Consider the following 19,825-nt stretch of genomic DNA (forward strand, 5'->3'; position numbering starts at 1 on the left):
TACTAATTAAACAACACAACAACATTTGTGGTGTTTTTACTTCATAAACAATTTTCTTAATAAAACAATACAACAACAGGTGTGATGTTTTTACTTAATAAAACATTCTTAATAAAAGCTTTTACAACAAAGTGTGGTCTTTTCATGCACACATGCTCCAGCTGTGTCCTCTCGATGGTGAACCGACCGACCGATCGAGGGCTTCAAGCTGCTTTCCTTCAAGGCGGCAGCTCACATAGCCGCGCTGCACCGACCAATCAAGCGCACCGAGATGCAGGGCCACTCCACCGCTGCAGCCTCTCGACGGTGAACTGACTGAACGAGGGCTTCGAGCTGCTCTCTTTCAAGGCGGCGGCTCGCATAGCCACGCTGCACCGAGAACCTTCCTCTTCCTCACAGGTGCTCCAGTGCTAAGCCTTCCCGACGGCAGGCGCTTCAGAGCTCTTCTCCTTTGCTGCTTCCTGTGCCAAGTGTGGTTTTCTGTTATTTAATTAAATACTTTAATTAAACAATACAACAACAGGTGTGGTGTCTTTACTTAATAAAACATATTCTTAATAAAAGCTTTTACAACTAAGTGTGGTCTTTTCCTTATCTCTTTATGCACACATGCTCCAGAGCTGTGTCCTCTCGACGGCAAAAAACTATTTTCATCGTTTAACTATTTTTTTTTAAATATATTATCAAACGGACGCGAGAGGACACGCTGAAACGCGCGTACAGACGGGTCGAGATACTCAACTCCAAGGAAGCCAGTCGTTTTAAATCTTCGTCAGCATGTCTTTTGCTTCACCTTTGCTTCAAAAAAAATAGTGACACTTTTTTGTGTGTTTTTATTTACTCAAATACGTGACACTTCTCTGGTGCAGTTCACAGCGGCCGTCTGGAAACCGTTTGGACAAACTTCAGTATCGCTGAAGTTCAACAGAAGAGAGAAGATCTTTCAGCTTGCATCGTCGTCTGTCATCCGTCGTCTTAAAGATCCACTTAGTTGGATCCACTTCGGGTTGCTCTGGCCATCGTAACGCAAATCACTTTGTATCTGAAGGGCTGCGCTGAACCCAGTGCGAGCGCAGCGCATTCCGCGTCCTGTGTGGCGTGACTGTGCGCAGCGCGTTACAAACAGGTAGAGGCGTGGCCTAAATGCGCTCTGTCTTTATAAGCACTGAAGCAGCTTGTGCGCTCTCATTTCAGGCAGGTGTCGAGAGGGAGAAGGAAGCCACTCGTATACCGATAAATACTACATCGCCGCCTCAACAGACGTACCGAGCCTCACTGCTCCAATGACACAGACGGATCAAGATCATCGAGATACTCTCCCCCGAGGCGCGAGGGGACACGCTGAAACGCGCATACAGACGGATCGAGATACTCTTTTCCAAGGCGCGGGCGCGAGAGGACACGCTGAAACGGGCGCACAGACGGATCAAGATACTCTCCAACGAGGCACGGCGGGCGCACAGACAGATCAAGATACTCTCCAACGAGGCACGGCGGGCGCACAGACGGATCAAGATACTCTTTTCCAAGGTGCGGGCGCGAGAGGACACGCTGAAACGGGCGCACAGACGGATCAAGATACTCTCCAACGAGGCACGGCGGGCGCACAGACAGATCAAGATACTCTCCAACGAGGCACGGCGGGCGCACAGACAGATCAAGATACTCTCCAACGAGGCACGGCGGGCGCACAGACGGATCAAGATACTCTTTTCCAAGGTGCGGGCGCGAGAGGACACGCTGAAACGGGCGCACAGACAGATCAAGATACTCTCCAACGAGGCACGGCGGGCGCACAGACGGATCAAGATACTCTTTTCCAAGGTGCGGGCACGAGAGGACACGCTGAAACAGGTGCACAGACGGATCGAGATACTCAACTCCAAGGAAGCCAGTCGTATTCAGTCTCCGTCAGCATGTCTTTTGCTTCACCTGAATCAACCACCACAGTGAACCCACCGGCACAACTTCGTTGGACAACATGCAAGCTCATTTTCTCTATATACCAAACTGGTTCAGGTATATATAAATTGGCTGAATTATTCTCAGCTGGGTTTAGCTGGATACACCTGGGTTCAACTGTGTGTCAAATAGGTTTAGGTGTGCTCGAGTTGGTTTCAGAGGCCCGCAGATTGCTACACTTCCTCAACCTCAGAGAAGTGCCAAGATTCTCTCCTTCAAGTGCAGAGATGGTTTGACTATAACCAATGACTATGACTTAATTTGAAATAAAAAAAAAAAAAAGGTGACACTTTTTTTTGTGTGTTTTTATTCACTCGAATACGTGACACTTCTATGGAGCGGTCCAGTTGACAGCGGCCGTCTGGAAACTGGCATCAGAAACTACAGCCATTTGGACAAACTTCAGTATCGCTAAAGTTCAACAGAAGAGAGAAGATCTTTCAGCTTGCATCGTCATCTTTCATCTATCGTCTTAAAGATCCAATTCGGCTTGGAAATCACCTTCTAATGGTGGTTGATTCAGTCCTGGTGCTGTAACTCAAACGCGTTTGGACAGCAGTCAGTGTTTGATGTGGTTTTTTACTCATGCTGATTAATTTCATTGGTATGAACGTAAAAGGGAAAAGAAACTGCATTTCACTGCAAATATTTCATTCCCTCACAATGGCTCTCATGCTAACAGAATAAATTCAGGTAGGTTTTTGGAGAACAGATTCTTATTCTACTTCAGGTAAGTAGAATAAAAATGTAAGATGATTTTATCCAAAGCAGTTATCAACTTTCTTCTGTGGAACAAAAGACTCCATTCAGCAAACCCAGATCCATCATTCTCTCTCACTATCACGGGGAATTAACAATGCTTCATTTCTACAACAGTACTTTGTTAACTTTAATGAACATTTGGCACATAATGTGTTTCTCAGCATGTATAAATGAGGTGTGTGTGTTCTGTTTCTCAGTGATGTGGGACATTATTGATGGGGAACCTTCCAGAAGCTTCTGTGAGCCATCGACAGACACATCACAAAACATCTGAAGAGCATTAAGCTGGAAGGAGATTGCCAGAGACCGTAACTAAACCCCTGGTAAAGCTAATCAGTGATATCTGGTTTATTCTTTGGGATTTGTGTGTGTTTGTTTTCTGTTTTCTAGCTGACATTGAGGAGCTTCTGGAGCATTTGGTTGAAGAGTTCATCAGTTCTCTCTCAGGTCCAGCGAACGATTTCTACCAGCACAAGTTTGACTTTAACATCACTGGAATCTCAGCATTATAATCCAGTGAGATCAGAAACCAGCTTAGACCACCCTCATCATCCTTTTCAATCCCTTTTCCCCTCCTTTTCACTGTCCACAGTAAGATTCAAACCATTATCCAACAAAATCTGACATTTACAAATATGAAGATTGTGACACTATATGACTCATGACACGTGTCCCATTAAAAACCTGTAATACAGGTATGTTTATGATTTCCTCTAAAATCCCAGAACAAAAACATCCCTACTCCAGCCCAGTCACACTAACCATCATTTGATCCATCAGTAAACAGTCTCTGTTTCAACACAAGCACTTCATACAAAACCCCAGTAATTTTTTTCTGAGCACTTCCTGTAATCAGCAGATAGATCATTGCTGTCCTTCCTTTATATTCATTTACCTCTTCCTCATCCTAAACAACATTATAATCAAACACAGTGTAAATCAGTCACTCACAACCTTGTTTTTCATGCATGCAAAAAATTAAATATGGTACTGTCTGAACTAAGGTCTATTATCATTTTCAAAAAACCTTTTTTCAAGATTTACGCATTTCAATTAATAGTAAAATTCCATCAAATTGAATTGACGGAATTTTATTGATGGGTTATTACATCCTGGGTCAGACGTAACAACCCAGGGGTTGAGTTATTTATCACGGGCTTTTTGCGCCCTCTTCAGGAGAGAGCAGTGCAGCTCCGTCAAATTGGTGCATGTCTTCGGTAAAATACAGGTTTGTGTTTTATATCGTTTAATTTTATGCGAAGCAACATACAGGGGCGCGATGTGAGTCACCTAAACGAGTGTCGCGTCGGTCTTTTCGCGTGATGGAAATGCCTGATGCCTTGCATAAAATGTTATGATTTTATTGAAAAATATACAGAATATAAAATACTTAAAATGTTAAAATATGTTCCCAGAATTGTACACTGATTATTTATGGACGGGTTATGGAGTCAGTCACAGCATTTTTTGGCTACGAGTGAAACGCAGGCGCCGGTCTAAAGTTATCAGTTCCCCCGCCGAACGCGAGCCATCTCCGGCACGAGATCCAGCGCCGTTACGATGGAAACAGGACAACAGAGACTGGTCCATTACACTTGAATTACTTCTAAATGTTTAATTTTTACTTCTAATATTTGTTAAACGAGCTTAAATGTAGCAATATGTATTCAAAAACTATATAAAATATGCTATACTATAAAATAGGATTGAAAATATAGGAATTATCATGCAAACCAGTGGTTGTGTTAAGTAGCCTATTTTAAAAAAAAGTTTAGAGGATTTAAGTTATTCCGTAAACATTAATTCATGTAAGTAAAAAAAAAAAATCTAGTAGGCCTATTATAGTAAAAATGAATCAACCCATTATGCTGGGTAAAATTAACCCAACATGTGTTCTGTCCTATATTCACCCAGCCCTTGGGATGAAAACAAGCCAAACTGGGTTGTTTTTAACCCAGTGTTTTTTTAGAGTGCATTTGTTCAAAGGGAATTCAAGCCTGATGTTACTAGCATTCCGTACTACCGATTTACCAAAAGTACAAAGCTCCAGGAACACTTCATTTAATCACTGTCAGTGTGAACGCTTCTTAAATGTGAGGCTATATACAATATAATTTGTGTTCACTGGAGTTCAACATAATCAGAGGTCTGCAGTTTATCTATTGTTTTATCTTTAGTCTAATCCCTTTATAGGAGCTTTTAATCACTGGACTTTGAGAACTTTGTGAATAAACTTTGAAAATCTCTGAATTTTCACAATTATCCAGATGGTCATTAATCTTTAGTTGAGTTATTCTTTTCAGCTGTGGCTGAATTCTTAACACAACTTTCACATTCAATATGCCACATGTTTGATATTATTTTCAAGTGAACCGACCGACCGAGGGCTTCAAGCTGCTTTCCTTCAAGGCGGCAGCTCACATAGCCGCGCTGCACCGACCAATCAAGCGCACCGAGATGCAGGGCCACTCCACAGCTGCAGCCTCTCGATGGTGAACTGACTGAACGAGGGCTTCGAGCTGCTCTCTTTCAAGGCGGCGACTCGCATAGCCACTCTGAGAACCTTCCTCTTCCTCACGGGTGCTCCAGAGCTCTTCTCCTTTGCTGGCTCCTGTGGTTTTCTGTTATTTAATTAAATACTAATTAAACAACACAACAACATTTGTGGTGTTTTTACTTCATAAACAATTTTCTTAATAAAACAATACAACAACAGGTGTGGTGTTTTTACTTAATAAAACATTCTTAATAAAAGCTTTTACAACAAAGTGTGGTCTTTTTATGCACGCATGCTCCAGCTGCGTCCTCTCGATGGTGAACCGACCGACCGATCGAGGGCTTCAAGCTGCTTTCCTTCAAGGCGACAGCTCGCATAGCCGCGCTGCACCGACCAATCAAGCGCACCGAGATGCAGGGCCACTCCACCGCTGCAGCCTCTCGACGGTGAACTGACTGAACGAGGGCTTCGAGCTGCTCTCTTTCAAGGCGGCGGCTCCCATAGCCACGCTGCACCGAGAACCTTCCTCTTCCTCACAGGTGCTCCAGTGCTAAGCCTTCCCGACGGCAGGCGCTTCAGAGCTCTTCTCCTTTGCTGCTTCCTGTGCCAAGTGTGGTTTTCTGTTATTTAATTAAATACTTTAATTAAACAATACAACAACAGGTGTGGTGTCTTTACTTAATAAAACATATTCTTAATAAAAGTTTTTACAACTAAGTGTGGTCTTTTCCTTATCTCTTTATGCACACATGCTCCAGAGCTGTGTCCTCTCGACGGCAAAAAACTATTTTCATCGTTTAACTATTTTTTTTAATATATTATCAAACGGACGCGAGAGGACACGCTGAAACGCGCGTACAGACGGGTCGAGATACTCAACTCCAAGGAAGCCAGTCGTTTTAAATCTTCGTCAGCATGTCTTTTGCTTCACCTTTGCTTCAAAAAAAAAAAAAAAAATAGTGACACTTTTTTGTGTGTTTTTATTTACTCAAATACGTGACACTTCTCTGGTGCAGTTCACAGCGGCCGTCTGGAAACCGTTTGGACAAACTTCAGTATCGCTGAAGTTCAACAGAAGAGAGAAGATCTTTCAGCTTGCATCGTCGTCTGTCATCCGTCGTCTTAAAGATCCACTTAGTTGGATCCACTTCGGGTTGCTCTGGCCATCGTAACGCAAATCACTTTGTATCTGAAGGGCTGCGCTGAACCCAGTGCGAGCGCAGCGCATTCCGCGTCCTGTGTGGCGTGACTGTGCGCAGCGCGTTACAAACAGGTAGAGGCGTGGCCTAAATGCGCTCTGTCTTTATAAGCACTGAAGCAGCTTGTGCGCTCTCATTTCAGGCAGGTGTCGAGAGGGAGAAGGAAGCCACTCGTATACCGATAAATACTACATCGCCGCCTCAACAGACGTACCGAGCCTCACTGCTCCAATGACACAGACGGATCAAGATCATCGAGATACTCTCCCCCGAGGCGCGAGGGGACACGCTGAAACGCGCATACAGACGGATCGAGATACTCTTTTCCAAGGCGCGGGCGCGAGAGGACACGCTGAAACGGGCGCACAGACGGATCAAGATACTCTCCAACGAGGCACGGCGGGCGCACAGACGGATCAAGATACTCTCCAACGAGGCACGGCGGGCGCACAGACGGATCAAGATACTCTTTTCCAAGGTGCGGGCGCGAGAGGACACGCTGAAACGGGCGCACAGACAGATCAAGATACTCTCCAACGAGGCACGGCGGGCGCACAGACAGATCAAGATACTCTCCAACGAGGCACGGCGGGCGCACAGACAGATCAAGATACTCTCCAACGAGGCACGGCGGGCGCACAGACAGATCAAGATACTCTCCAACGAGGCACGGCGGGCGCACAGACAGATCAAGATACTCTCCAACGAGGCACGGCGGGCGCACAGACGGATCAAGATACTCTTTTCCAAGGTGCGGGCGCGAGAGGACACGCTGAAACGGGCGCACAGACAGATCAAGATACTCTCCAACGAGGCACGGCGGGCGCACAGACGGATCAAGATACTCTTTTCCAAGGTGCGGGCACGAGAGGACACGCTGAAACAGGTGCACAGACGGATCGAGATACTCAACTCCAAGGAAGCCAGTCGTATTCAGTCTCCGTCAGCATGTCTTTTGCTTCACCTGAATCAACCACCACAGTGAACCCACCGGCACAACTTCGTTGGACAACATGCAAGCTCATTTTCTCTATATACCAAACTGGTTCAGGTATATATAAATTGGCTGAATTATTCTCAGCTGGGTTTAGCTGGATACACCTGGGTTCAACTGTGTGTCAAATAGGTTTAGGTGTGCTCGAGTTGGTTTCAGAGGCCCGCAGATTGCTACACTTCCTCAACCTCAGAGAAGTGCCAAGATTCTCTCCTTCAAGTGCAGAGATGGTTTGACTATAACCAATGACTATGACTTAATTTGAAATAAAAAAAAAAAAAAAGTGACACTTTTTTTTGTGTGTTTTTATTCACTCGAATACGTGACACTTCTATGGAGCGGTCCAGTTGACAGCGGCCGTCTGGAAACTGGCATCAGAAACTACAGCCATTTGGACAAACTTCAGTATCGCTAAAGTTCAACAGAAGAGAGAAGATCTTTCAGCTTGCATCGTCATCTTTCATCTATCGTCTTAAAGATCCAATTCGGCTTGGAAATCACCTTCTAATGGTGGTTGATTCAGTCCTGGTGCTGTAACTCAAACGCGTTTGGACAGCAGTCAGTGTTTGATGTGGTTTTTTACTCATGCTGATTAATTTCATTGGTATGAACGTAAAAGGGAAAAGAAACTGCATTTCACTGCAAATATTTCATTCCCTCACAATGGCTCTCATGCTAACAGAATAAATTCAGGTAGGTTTTTGGAGAACAGATTCTTATTCTACTTCAGGTAAGTAGAATAAAAATGTAAGATGATTTTATCCAAAGCAGTTATCAACTTTCTTCTGTGGAACAAAAGACTCCATTCAGCAAACCCAGATCCATCATTCTCTCTCACTATCACGGGGAATTAACAATGCTTCATTTCTACAACAGTACTTTGTTAACTTTAATGAACATTTGGCACATAATGTGTTTCTCAGCATGTATAAATGAGGTGTGTGTGTTCTGTTTCTCAGTGATGTGGGACATTATTGATGGGGAACCTTCCAGAAGCTTCTGTGAGCCATCGACAGACACATCACAAAACATCTGAAGAGCATTAAGCTGGAAGGAGATTGCCAGAGACCGTAACTAAACCCCTGGTAAAGCTAATCAGTGATATCTGGTTTATTCTTTGGGATTTGTGTGTGTTTGTTTTCTGTTTTCTAGCTGACATTGAGGAGCTTCTGGAGCATTTGGTTGAAGAGTTCATCAGTTCTCTCTCAGGTCCAGCGAACGATTTCTACCAGCACAAGTTTGACTTTAACATCACTGGAATCTCAGCATTATAATCCAGTGAGATCAGAAACCAGCTTAGACCACCCTCATCATCCTTTTCAATCCCTTTTCCCCTCCTTTTCACTGTCCACAGTAAGATTCAAACCATTATCCAACAAAATCTGACATTTACAAATATGAAGATTGTGACACTATATGACTCATGACACGTGTCCCATTGAAAACCTGTAATACAGGTATGTTTATGATTTCCTCTAAAATCCCAGAACAAAAACATCCCTACTCCAGCCCAGTCACACTAACCATCATTTGATCCATCAGTAAACAGTCTCTGTTTCAACACAAGCACTTCATACAAAACCCCAGTAATTTTTTTCTGAGCACTTCCTGTAATCAGCAGATAGATCATTGCTGTCCTTCCTTTATATTCATTTACCTCTTCCTCATCCTAAACAACATTATAATCAAACACAGTGTAAATCAGTCACTCACAACCTTGTTTTTCATGCATGCAAAAAATTAAATATGGTACTGTCTGAACTAAGGTCTATTATCATTTTCAAAAAACCTTTTTTCAAGATTTACGCATTTCAATTAATAGTAAAATTCCATCAAATTGAATTGACGGAATTTTATTGATGGGTTATTACATCCTGGGTCAGACGTAACAACCCAGGGGTTGAGTTATTTATCACGGGCTTTTTGCGCCCTCTTCAGGAGAGAGCAGTGCAGCTCCGTCAAATTGGTGCATGTCTTCGGTAAAATACAGGTTTGTGTTTTATATCGTTTAATTTTATGCGAAGCAACATACAGGGGCGCGATGTGAGTCACCTAAACGAGTGTCGCGTCGGTCTTTTCGCGTGATGGAAATGCCTGATGCCTTGCATAAAATGTTATGATTTTATTGAAAAATATACAGAATATAAAATACTCAAAATGTTAAAATATGTTCCCAGAATTGTACACTGATTATTTATGGACGGGTTATGGAGTCAGTCACAGCATTTTTTGGCTACGAGTGAAACGCAGGCGCCGGTCTAAAGTTATCAGTTCCCCCGCCGAACGCGAGCCATCTCCGGCACGAGATCCAGCGCCGTTACGATGGAAACAGGACAACAGAGACTGGTCCATTACACTTGAATTACTTCTAAATGTTTAATTTTTACTTCTAATATTTGTTAAACGAGCTTAAATGTAGCAATATGTATTCAAAAACTATATAAAATATGCTATACTATAAAATAGGATTGAAAATATAGGAATTATCATGCAAACCAGTGGTTGTGTTAAGTAGCCTATTTTAAAAAAAAGTTTAGAGGATTTAAGTTATTCCGTAAACATTAATTCATGTAAGTAAAAAAAAAAAAAAGCTAGTAGGCCTATTATAGTAAAAATGAATCAACCCATTATGCTGGGTAAAATTAACCCAACATGTGTTCTGTCCTATATTCACCCAGCCCTTGGGTTGAAAACAAGCCAAACTGGGTTGTTTTTAACCCAGTGTTTTTTTAGAGTGCATTTGTTCAAAGGGAATTCAAGCCTGATGTTACTAGCATTCCGTACTACTGATTTACCAAAAGTACAAAGCTCCAGGAACACTTCATTTAATCACTGTCAGTGTGAACGCTTCTTAAATGTGAGGCTATATACAATATAATTTGTGTTCACTGGAGTTCAACATAATCAGAGGTCTGCAGTTTATCTATTGTTTTATCTTTAGTCCAATCCCTTTATAGGAGCTTTTAATCACTGGACTTTGAGAACTTTGTGAATGAACTTTGAAAATCTATGAAAAACACACTTCAGTACAAGCACAAAATGTCATGATGATCTCCATATACGGTGTGTTTCATTATGAGAACCTGCAATACAGGTCTATTTAGTTCCCTGTAAAACAATCCCTGTTTATTTCCCTACATCCCCAGTCAAGTAAAATCCATCGGTAACCAAACACTCCCGCCTGTTTCAACACAAGCACTACAAAACTTTAGTTTAAATTTGACCTGCAGTCTTTACAATGGCACACAATCTATAAAGGTCATAGATCACGTGACATTTTTACAATTTTCAAAACTGTTTCATGGAGCTTTTGACAACTGAAAGTTTTATTGGAAAGATGTTTAATCAGATAAACTATTGCCATGTTGTGAAACTACAGTACAATCCACCCGAACACAATGTAGTTCATTCTTTCACAGCCTCACTTTCATTCCTGTCATTCATGTTTACTGTCCTGTTCTCTGGTTAGTAGTTTTAGACATCCAGTAAAGTATATTCCTGCTGAAAATAACACAGTTAAACCAGACAAATCTGAGCTGGTCTTCCAACCTGTTACACACAGAAGGGGACGGAGACACTGATGGAATATAAACCAGGTTTATTGAACAATCAGAGAGCCTGAGCAGAGTGCAGGTGAGTAGTGGCTGATGCAGTTCGTGGCAGATGAGGTTGAAGAGCTGATACTTGTCTTGTTACTTCCAGGGATCGTGGATGGCGGGCAGACGAGGAGCAGACCAGACACTGAGACACTCCCGGGAGACGAGGAGAACACTGGGAGAAGAGGAGAACGCTGGAGACAGGTGAGTATTCTTCAAGGGAGTCCTTAAGGTAAGCATAGCAGGTGAGTATGCATTAACGAGACCGGACAGTGACTGTGTGTGCTGCTGTGTCTTTTGTAGTGCTGCTGGTAATGATGCTGATGCGTGGCAGGTGTGGGTGATTAGTATTCTGGTGAGGGAGTGCGCTGTGATTGGGTGACTGTGGAGCCTGGCTTGTCTGTGACATTAAGCCCCCGGGCAGAACGGGCAGAGGTTGTAATTTCCAGGAGGAAAGATAGAGTGGACTTTTCGAGATGGCACATTCCCTGCACCCTTGCACGTACCTCCTGACGTCAGCTGCCATGTTCGGCCACCAGAAGCGTTGTTTTAACAGCGAGAGGGTTTCATTGACCCCTGGGTGGCCAGTGCCCAGTGACGTGTGTGATGCGTGGATGAGGGGAGTGCGCTGTGTCCGGGTGATGTACTGCAAACCTTGGGGGCAACCCGGCGGGGTGTTGGTGGAGGCATTGGACTCGGGCAGGATCTCTTCTGACCAGACAATAGGGTTCACGAAGAGTTTCTCAGGGAGTATGGGCTCTGGATCTTCAGTGCTCTCATCAGGTCCATGAATGCGAGAAAGAGCATCAGCTTTTACGTTCTTTGATCCTGGTCGGTAGGAGATCATGAAATTGAATCTAGTGAAAGAGAGAGCCCATCTTGGTTGACGTGGGTTTAACCTTTTGGCGTCCCGCAGGTACTCCAGGTTTTTATGGTCCGTCAGAACCACGAATGGATGTTGGGCCCCCCGAGCCAATGCCTCCACTCCTCCAGGGCGAGCTTGATGGCAAGAAGCTCCCTGTTCCCAATGTCGTAGTTTACCTCCGCCGGGTTGAGTTTGCGGGAGAAGAAGGCACATGGGTGAAGTCTACTGGGGTCCCCCTGCTGCTGGGAGAGGACTGCTCCCACTCCTGTGGTGGAAGCATCAACTTCGACGACGAAGGGTGTATCTGGGTCGGGATGGACCAGGAGGGGAGCGGAGGTGAATGCTTCCTTAGGGTGTCGAAGGCTTGAGTGGCGGCTGGGGTCCAGGACAGAGACTTGGGCTTACTGTGTAACAGGTTTGTGAGAGGAGCAGTGATGGTACTGTAGTTGTGGATGAATCTTCTGTTGAAATTAGCGAAACCCAGGAATCTTTGCAGTTCTTTGACGGATGTGGGGATGGGCCAGTCTTTGATAGCGGAGACCTTCCTCTCGTCCATCCGGATGCCTACTACACCGGGAGTAGATCAAGATGTCGTCGATGTAAACCAGAACTGACTTGTGCAGGAACTCCCGGAACACCTCATGCATAAAGTCCTGAAATATGGAGGGGGCTTTGACGAGTCCATAGGGCATCACAAGATACTCGTAGTGACCGGTAGGGGTCACAAAAGCTGTCTTCCATTCGTCCCCCTCACGTATTCGGATGAGGTTGTAGGCGCTGCGGAGGTCCAACTTGGTGAACACAGTGGCATCTCGGAGATGTTCCAGCGCTGATGGGACGAGAGGAAGTGGGTATCTGAATTTGACGGTGATTTTATTTAAAGCTCTATAATCTATGCAGGGCCTCAAGCCTCCGTCCTTCTTCGCCACAAAAAAGAAGCTGGAAGCAGCAGGGGAAGCAGATGGACGTATGTAGCCTTGGGATAGAGCTTCGTGATGTAGTCCTCCATGGCCTTCTCCTCCGGGATGGAGAGGGAATAGATTTTCCCTCTGGGCACTGGCTGACCGGGAATCAGATCAATGGCGCAGTCCCATGGCCGGTGTGGAGGCAGCGTGGAGGCCTTCTTCGGACAGAAGACGTTGCTGAAGTTTGAGTAACATTTAGGAATGTCTGTAGAACAATTTTCAAGGGGACTTTCCACAGACGTAGCACAGACTTGAACTTTCTCAGAACGCGGAAAACTTGGAACAGGGAACTCAGGGAAACAGTCATTGAAACATTGGTTACCCCACTTCAGGATTTCTCCTGTCCTCCAGGAGATGATGGGGTTGTGCTGCTCCAACCAGGGGCGCCCTAAAATCACGTCAGCGGTTGAGTCCTCCAGAACCAGCAGGTGGATTTCCTCTACGTGAAGGATGCCGATCTGGAGTTGAATAGGACCGACACTGTAGCGCACTTGACGTAGGGGTCTTCCTGTCATCGAGTGGATTTGGTAGACTTTCAGCGTGATCGTGGTTTTGAGTTGAAGCTGGCGGCAGAGGGCTCCAGAGATGAAATTTCCGGCTGACCCAGAGTCGAGGAGAGCATTAACTGGAAGACAGAAATTGGCAGCAGTAAGGTTGACAACAATGGTAAGTGGTTTCATCTTATTCAGCGTAGGCATGATAACACTCACCATGGGTCGTACTGGGCGAGTGGGGCATTCAGCAATGTATTGCCCAGCTTGACCACAGTATAAGCAGAGGTTCTGGGTCAGCCACCTCTGCTGCTCAGCTGATGAAAGACGAGAATTTTCTATTTGCATGGGATCGTTGGCTGGTTCTGGGGAGCTGACGGATTCTGGACGGTGGAGGATGGATGGGAAAAGTGGCTGGCCCTGCATACGAGTGGCAAATCTGTTGGAGAGTTGGATAAACCATTCAAGCCCGATGGAGTCCTCGTATGCAGCGAGATGCAACATCACACGGGGGTCCAGACATTGACGGTAAGTGGTGGTCAAGGCTTGTTCGTTTCAACCACTTGATGCAGCAAGGGTTCTAAACTGGAGAGCATAATCAGTTACAGACATGGAACCTTGTTTTAATTGATATAATCTCTCACTCACAGATGAATCCCAGGCAGGTCTTCCAAAAACTTCTTTGAAATGAGTTATGAAACTCGACAGAGACTGAACAATGGGGTTTTTCTGTGACCAGAGTGGCTCAGCCCAGCGAAGAGCTTTTCCGTCAAGTTGAGAGATTATAAACGCCACTTTTGAGCTTTCGGTGGGATACAAGTGCGGTTGCATCTCCAGGACCAGCGAACACTGCAGCAGGAATCCGTTGCAATCCTCCGCCGAACCAGAGAAGGACGCCGGTTTGGCCATGGGACTGGCGACCGCTGGTGGTGAAGGAGAAGCGGCGGGGAATGCGGAAGTGTGCGCTGGCGATGTTGTCGTGGGAGTGCTGGGGAGTGTGCGACGAAGTGCATCCACTAAATCTTGAAATGGATCCGGAGCGCTCATTCTGGCTGTTCAGGCGGTTATGGTCCGGTCTTCTGTTACACATAGAAGGAGACGGAGACACTGATGGAATATAAACCAGGTTTATTGAACAATCAGAGAGCGTGAGCAGAGTGCAGGTGAGTAGTGGCTGATGCAGTTCGTGGCAGATGAGGCTGAAGAGCTGATACTTGTCTTGTTACTTCCAGGGATCGTGGATGGCGGGCAGACGAGGAGCAGACCAGACACTGAGACACTCACGGGAGACGAGGAGAACACTGGGAGATGAGGAGAACGCTGGAGACAGGTGAGTATTCTTCAAGGGAGTCCTTAAGGTAAGCATAGCAGGTGAGTATGCATTAACGAGACCGGACAGTGACTGTGTGTGCTGCTGTGTCTTTTGTAGTGCTGCTGGTAATGATGCTGATGCGTGGCAGGTGTGGGTGATTAGTATCCTGGTGAGGGAGTGCGCTGTGATTGGGTGACTGTGGAGCCTGGCGTGTCTGTGACACAACCTGATCACAGCTGGTTTAGCAGGCTGGTTTTAGAGGAGTTTTGGCCACTTCTTTACATGGTCAGTCCGATCTAAGATGGTCAGGCTGATCAACCAGCTAAAACCAGCCAACCAGTCATTCCAACCATATCAGCATAATAAGAGTCATAGATTCAATCTCATCACAATTTGTGTCACTTTTGTGTATAAGCCTTTATTGTTCTTAAAACCCTTCCAGTAAGTTAGTTGTGTAGCTGTAACATGTTTTGCTACATGAGTTTTTCAAGTTCTAGAGGTGAGATGGCCCCCTCTTGAGGCTGGATGAATTTACTGCATTTAAAAATGTGTTCATCCTGCAGTGTTTAATGTCAGACTGTAAATACAGATAGCAGCTGGTCATCAGTTGTGATCTGGATCTCATATTAGAGTATCTACAGACTAACATTCATTATTTACCTTTGATAACATACTTAATTTCCCTGCAGTTCTGAGGTCGTCCTGTCTTTATTAGATCTGTGAACTCTTGATTAGTTTACTTACTGATTGTAGAAAAAAAGGAGTAATTAAAGGGATAGTTCAATCAAATATGAAAATTCTGTCATTATTTTCCCACCTTCATGTCATTCTAATCCGGTATGATTTCTTCTGTGGAACAAAAAGAAGATATTTTAAGTGAACGTTGGACTCCATTGACTTATTTTTTGGAATATCTTCTTTTGTGGTCCACAGAAGAAAGTCACACAGGTTTGTAATGACATGAGGGTGAGTAAATGATATAATTTATAGTAGACTTCAGTAGGCCTCAAAACACATACTTTTGGGAACTGTATATTTTAGTCTAGAGTTTTTGCTTCATAATAATGTATGAATAATGCTGTGATTCACACCTGAGGAGATTAAGACCATGCCCCTAATGAGCCGCATAATGAGCCTTTCAGTGAGAAATATGACTGAGTGAACTAAGAAAGAATGCAATGACAAAAGAAATAAATAATTTTTGTTTGTAGTTTATTTAGAATATAGTTAACTATATAAATGAGAGTCAATTTTGAGTACACAGTTTTACCTGGAAATAAATCCTGTTCAAAGATGTATGTGAACATCACATACCTGGCATTTGGAGTTTCTGCACTGGAGAAAAAAAAAAGAAAAAAAAAAACACTTTCCTGCGTCCAGTTAATTCACACTGAGACACACAAAACTTGCAGGATTCATATTTTTGCGGTTTAATATTCACAGACACAATATCATCTAACTTAAAGTCTATTGTCTAACTTATCGTCTAACTTTATATCTTATAACTTAAGAATAAATCAAATTTCACAATCATCGGCTTGATCAAGTTGATCCTCGATCAAAATGAAATTGAAAGTGTTAAATCCTAATTCTTCCAGAATTATTCCTCACTGCGTCTCAAAACGATGCACATGAATCTGACTAAGCTTGTGGGCGTTCACTCTCTGTTGCATTGATCGCCTCAGAATTTGCATCTGAATAGCGCGCAAGCTCCGTGTTCGTGGCCACATTAGTGTATAATGAGCTGACTCGTGAACAACTGACATCTCTCTCTTTTCAAACATAGATTACATAAACAGAGAATATTTGTTTTCGATTTGACTTACATGCCTTAAAACCTGACATTTCATCATTTCTTTAGACATATGTCTCATGTTTGTGTGATTAGTATTCACTAAGTTACAGTTCATTTTCTGAGGACTATCAGAATGGACTTCATTCAAAGAGAGGCTGCGCCTCGCGTATTCTTTATTTTGCAAAAAGCACAACGTTTTGTTGTTACTGTATACAAATAAAAGAAGACATTCCACATTGACTGGCTGCGGCACTGGCTCCAATCCAAGCTGCAGGAACTACAGGTGCTTCCGTACTTGGACGACCTACTCCTTTTCTCCCACTCGCAGGAGCAGGCAGTGCTGGAAATCACACAGCTGCTTTCACATATTACTCGACTGGGCCTTTCTGTGAATTTCAGCAAGAGCCAGCTAACCCCAAATCAGTCTGTGGGGTTCATAAGTGTCATGCTGGACTCACAAGTAATGAAAGCCTCGCCATCAGCACAGCTGCTAATATACTGCTCCTCCTCCAATGGTTTCAAAGGCAGGCCAGACTTCCGTTCAGGTGCATCCTCAGGCTCATGGGTATGTTGGCGGCAGCAGCTGCTGTCATACCGTTAGGCCTCCTTTCACTCCGTCCCTTTCAGAAATGGGTGAACAGTCTCCACTTGAATCCCAGTTGGCACAAGAACAGGTGGATGAAGATTACAGAACGATGCCTTCTGGCCTTGAAGTCATGGTGGAGGAGGTTGTATCTGACCAAGGGGGTTGCTCTGGGCGTGATTCCCTCTTGAAGGGAGGTAGTCCAGTCTGATGCCTCTCTTACAGTCTGGGGGGCAGTCTGACAAAAACAGAGCAGTCAGAGGACAATGGAACCCCCAGGAAAAGAGCGAGAGTATAAATACCCTGGAACTTCCAGCAGTGCCGCTGGCTCTGAAGCACTTTGCACCATTTTTGAAGGGCAGGCACATTCTCGTCAGGTCCGACAACACATCAGTGGTTTATCACATCAACCATCAAGGGGGCACGAGGTCCATCCAATCCCTTCAGGTATCATAGGAACTGCTGACTTGGGCCTTCCCTCGGTTTGCAAGCATGAGCAATGCACATTCCAGGGGTGTCAAACGTGGTGGCAGATTTCTTGTTGCACCACAGACCTCCATCGGGGGAGTGGAGGCTCAACCCAGAGGTGGTAGAGATGATATGGCAGCGGTTTGGCAGGGTGGAGGATGGACCACTTCGCCTCAGCGATATCGAGCCATTGCCGTCTCTGGTTCTCACTAGCGGATAAATCCAGTCCGCTGGGGCAGGATGCTCTAGCCCACGCATGGCTAAATTGGTTACTTTATGCCTTTCCCCCAATACCATTGATCTTGGTGACTGTTCACAGGGTCCTTCAAGGACACCACAGGCTGCTGTTAGTATCGCCGAACTGGCCAGGGAGACCTTGGTTTCCAATGCTGTACAAGCTCCTAGAGGGGGATCTCTGGAGCCTTCCCAGGAGAATAGATCTCCTCCATCAGTTGGAGGGTCAGATTTGGCACCCGAATCCAGACCGCCTGCACCTCTGTGTTTGGCCAGAACCACTTTTTAGAGTCTCCGATTGTGAGGTGCAGAACACCATATTGAACTCTAGAGCGCCTTCTACCAGGGGTGCTTATGCCTATCGACGGAAGCTTTTCACTGATTGGTGCAGAGAGCATGCAGTGGCCCCAAAGCACTGCCCTGTTCCCCTGGTTTAACGTTTTCTGCAGTCACTGTTAGAAAATAATAAGGCAGCTTCTACCATAAGAGTCATGTGGCTGCAGTTTCAGCATATCATGTGCGAATAGATGGTCAGCCATTGGGGACTCATGCCTTGGTTTCTCAGTTTCTTAGAGGTGCTCAATGACTGCGCCCTCCTCGGTCCACTTGGGTGCCCTCATGGGACCTGAGCCTAGTCCTAAAATCTCTTATATTGCCCCCATTTGAACCAATTTTAGAAAGTGGAAGCAGACTTTTGTGCCCAGTAAGAGCTCTCCGGGGCTATCTGATGGTCACAGAAGTTTTTTGGCAATCAGACCAACTTTTTCTCTGTTATGAGGGGCCAAAAAGACGTCAGCCCCTCTCAAAGCAGAAATTGTCGCACTGAGTAGTTGAGGTTATCACCCATGCTTACAAATCTAATAATTATCCAGTGCCATTGGGGGTGAGATGCTATTCGACTGGGGGCATTTCAACATCTTGGGCTGCACTAAAAGGTGTCCCTCTATGTGATATCTGTGAATCAACATAATCAACAAATACCTTTTCCAGATACTACAGGGTTGATGTGGCTGCTTCTGATACTTTTGAAGCAGCTGTCCTATCTGGACCCTCAACTTCCTCTTAAGGATAAGCAGGACCTCCTCGTGACCTTGTTGTTATAAGTCATCCAGTGTGAAGCACGTTCAGGAAGAATGAAATAGAATGAGAGTTACGTATGAAACTACGGTTCTATGAGTTCTGGATGACCACCAGAACTTTTTGTCAGGGCAAGAAGATTCCGTAGGGACAGTCTGCAGGAAGTCACATGGTTAAATAGGGGAGCACCCCGAGTCATCCTGGTCACGAGGGACTTTGTTGGTATTAAACTCGACCTATGCATTTGCAATGAGAGATAATATCCAGTGTGAAGCACTGCCTCTGGTGGTCATCCAGAACTCATAGAACCGCAGTCACATACGTAACTCTCGTTCTCTGTGAGGTGTTCTAACCATAAATATCTATGCTTCTAATGACGTACTGGTTCCATCACTGACGAACGGGCATAATCTTCAGGAACATTGACATTTCTCTGTTCTTGCTCTACTTCATCTGCCAGTTTATGCCTTGCTCTTCATAGCTCTGCTGCCGCCATGTTTCCAACACCTGGCCCCGCCTTGACGCAGTGATTGACAGGGCGGGGCAGGGACATGATCGGCTCCGAATGCATTTTCAAATCCACATTGAATTTTGCTACATTTATTGTGGGACATTTAATGAAAATGCAATCGTGAGTGTCTTAACTGTGAGTGTAAATGCATTAAGAAAAATATTTTGCTACAATTTCTGCTTGAACATGTTAAACATATGTACATCATTTCTGTAATACATTTTCATTTTAATTTTGCAACACATAAAGTGTTAAAATATGTTTAAATTATATGTTAAAAATAGTATAGGAAATAGCAAATGTAAATTATATTATTGAATTTAAATGATAATTTTGCTCCAAACATTGCACATATGGTATGGAAAATGTAAATTTAAATACAGTAATGCATTGCCATTTTACATATTGCTACCCAAATTCTTCCATACTCCATGTGGCCCTGTTTGGTATTGCAGCTTGACTTGTAGTTACACATTGTGTGTGTAAGCTCTAAACCAGTGGTTCCCAAACTTTT

The sequence above is a fragment of the Ctenopharyngodon idella genome, chromosome 8, assembly GCF_019924925.1.
Source record: "Ctenopharyngodon idella isolate HZGC_01 chromosome 8, HZGC01, whole genome shotgun sequence".
NCBI classification, from domain to species: Eukaryota; Metazoa; Chordata; class Actinopteri; order Cypriniformes; family Xenocyprididae; genus Ctenopharyngodon; species Ctenopharyngodon idella.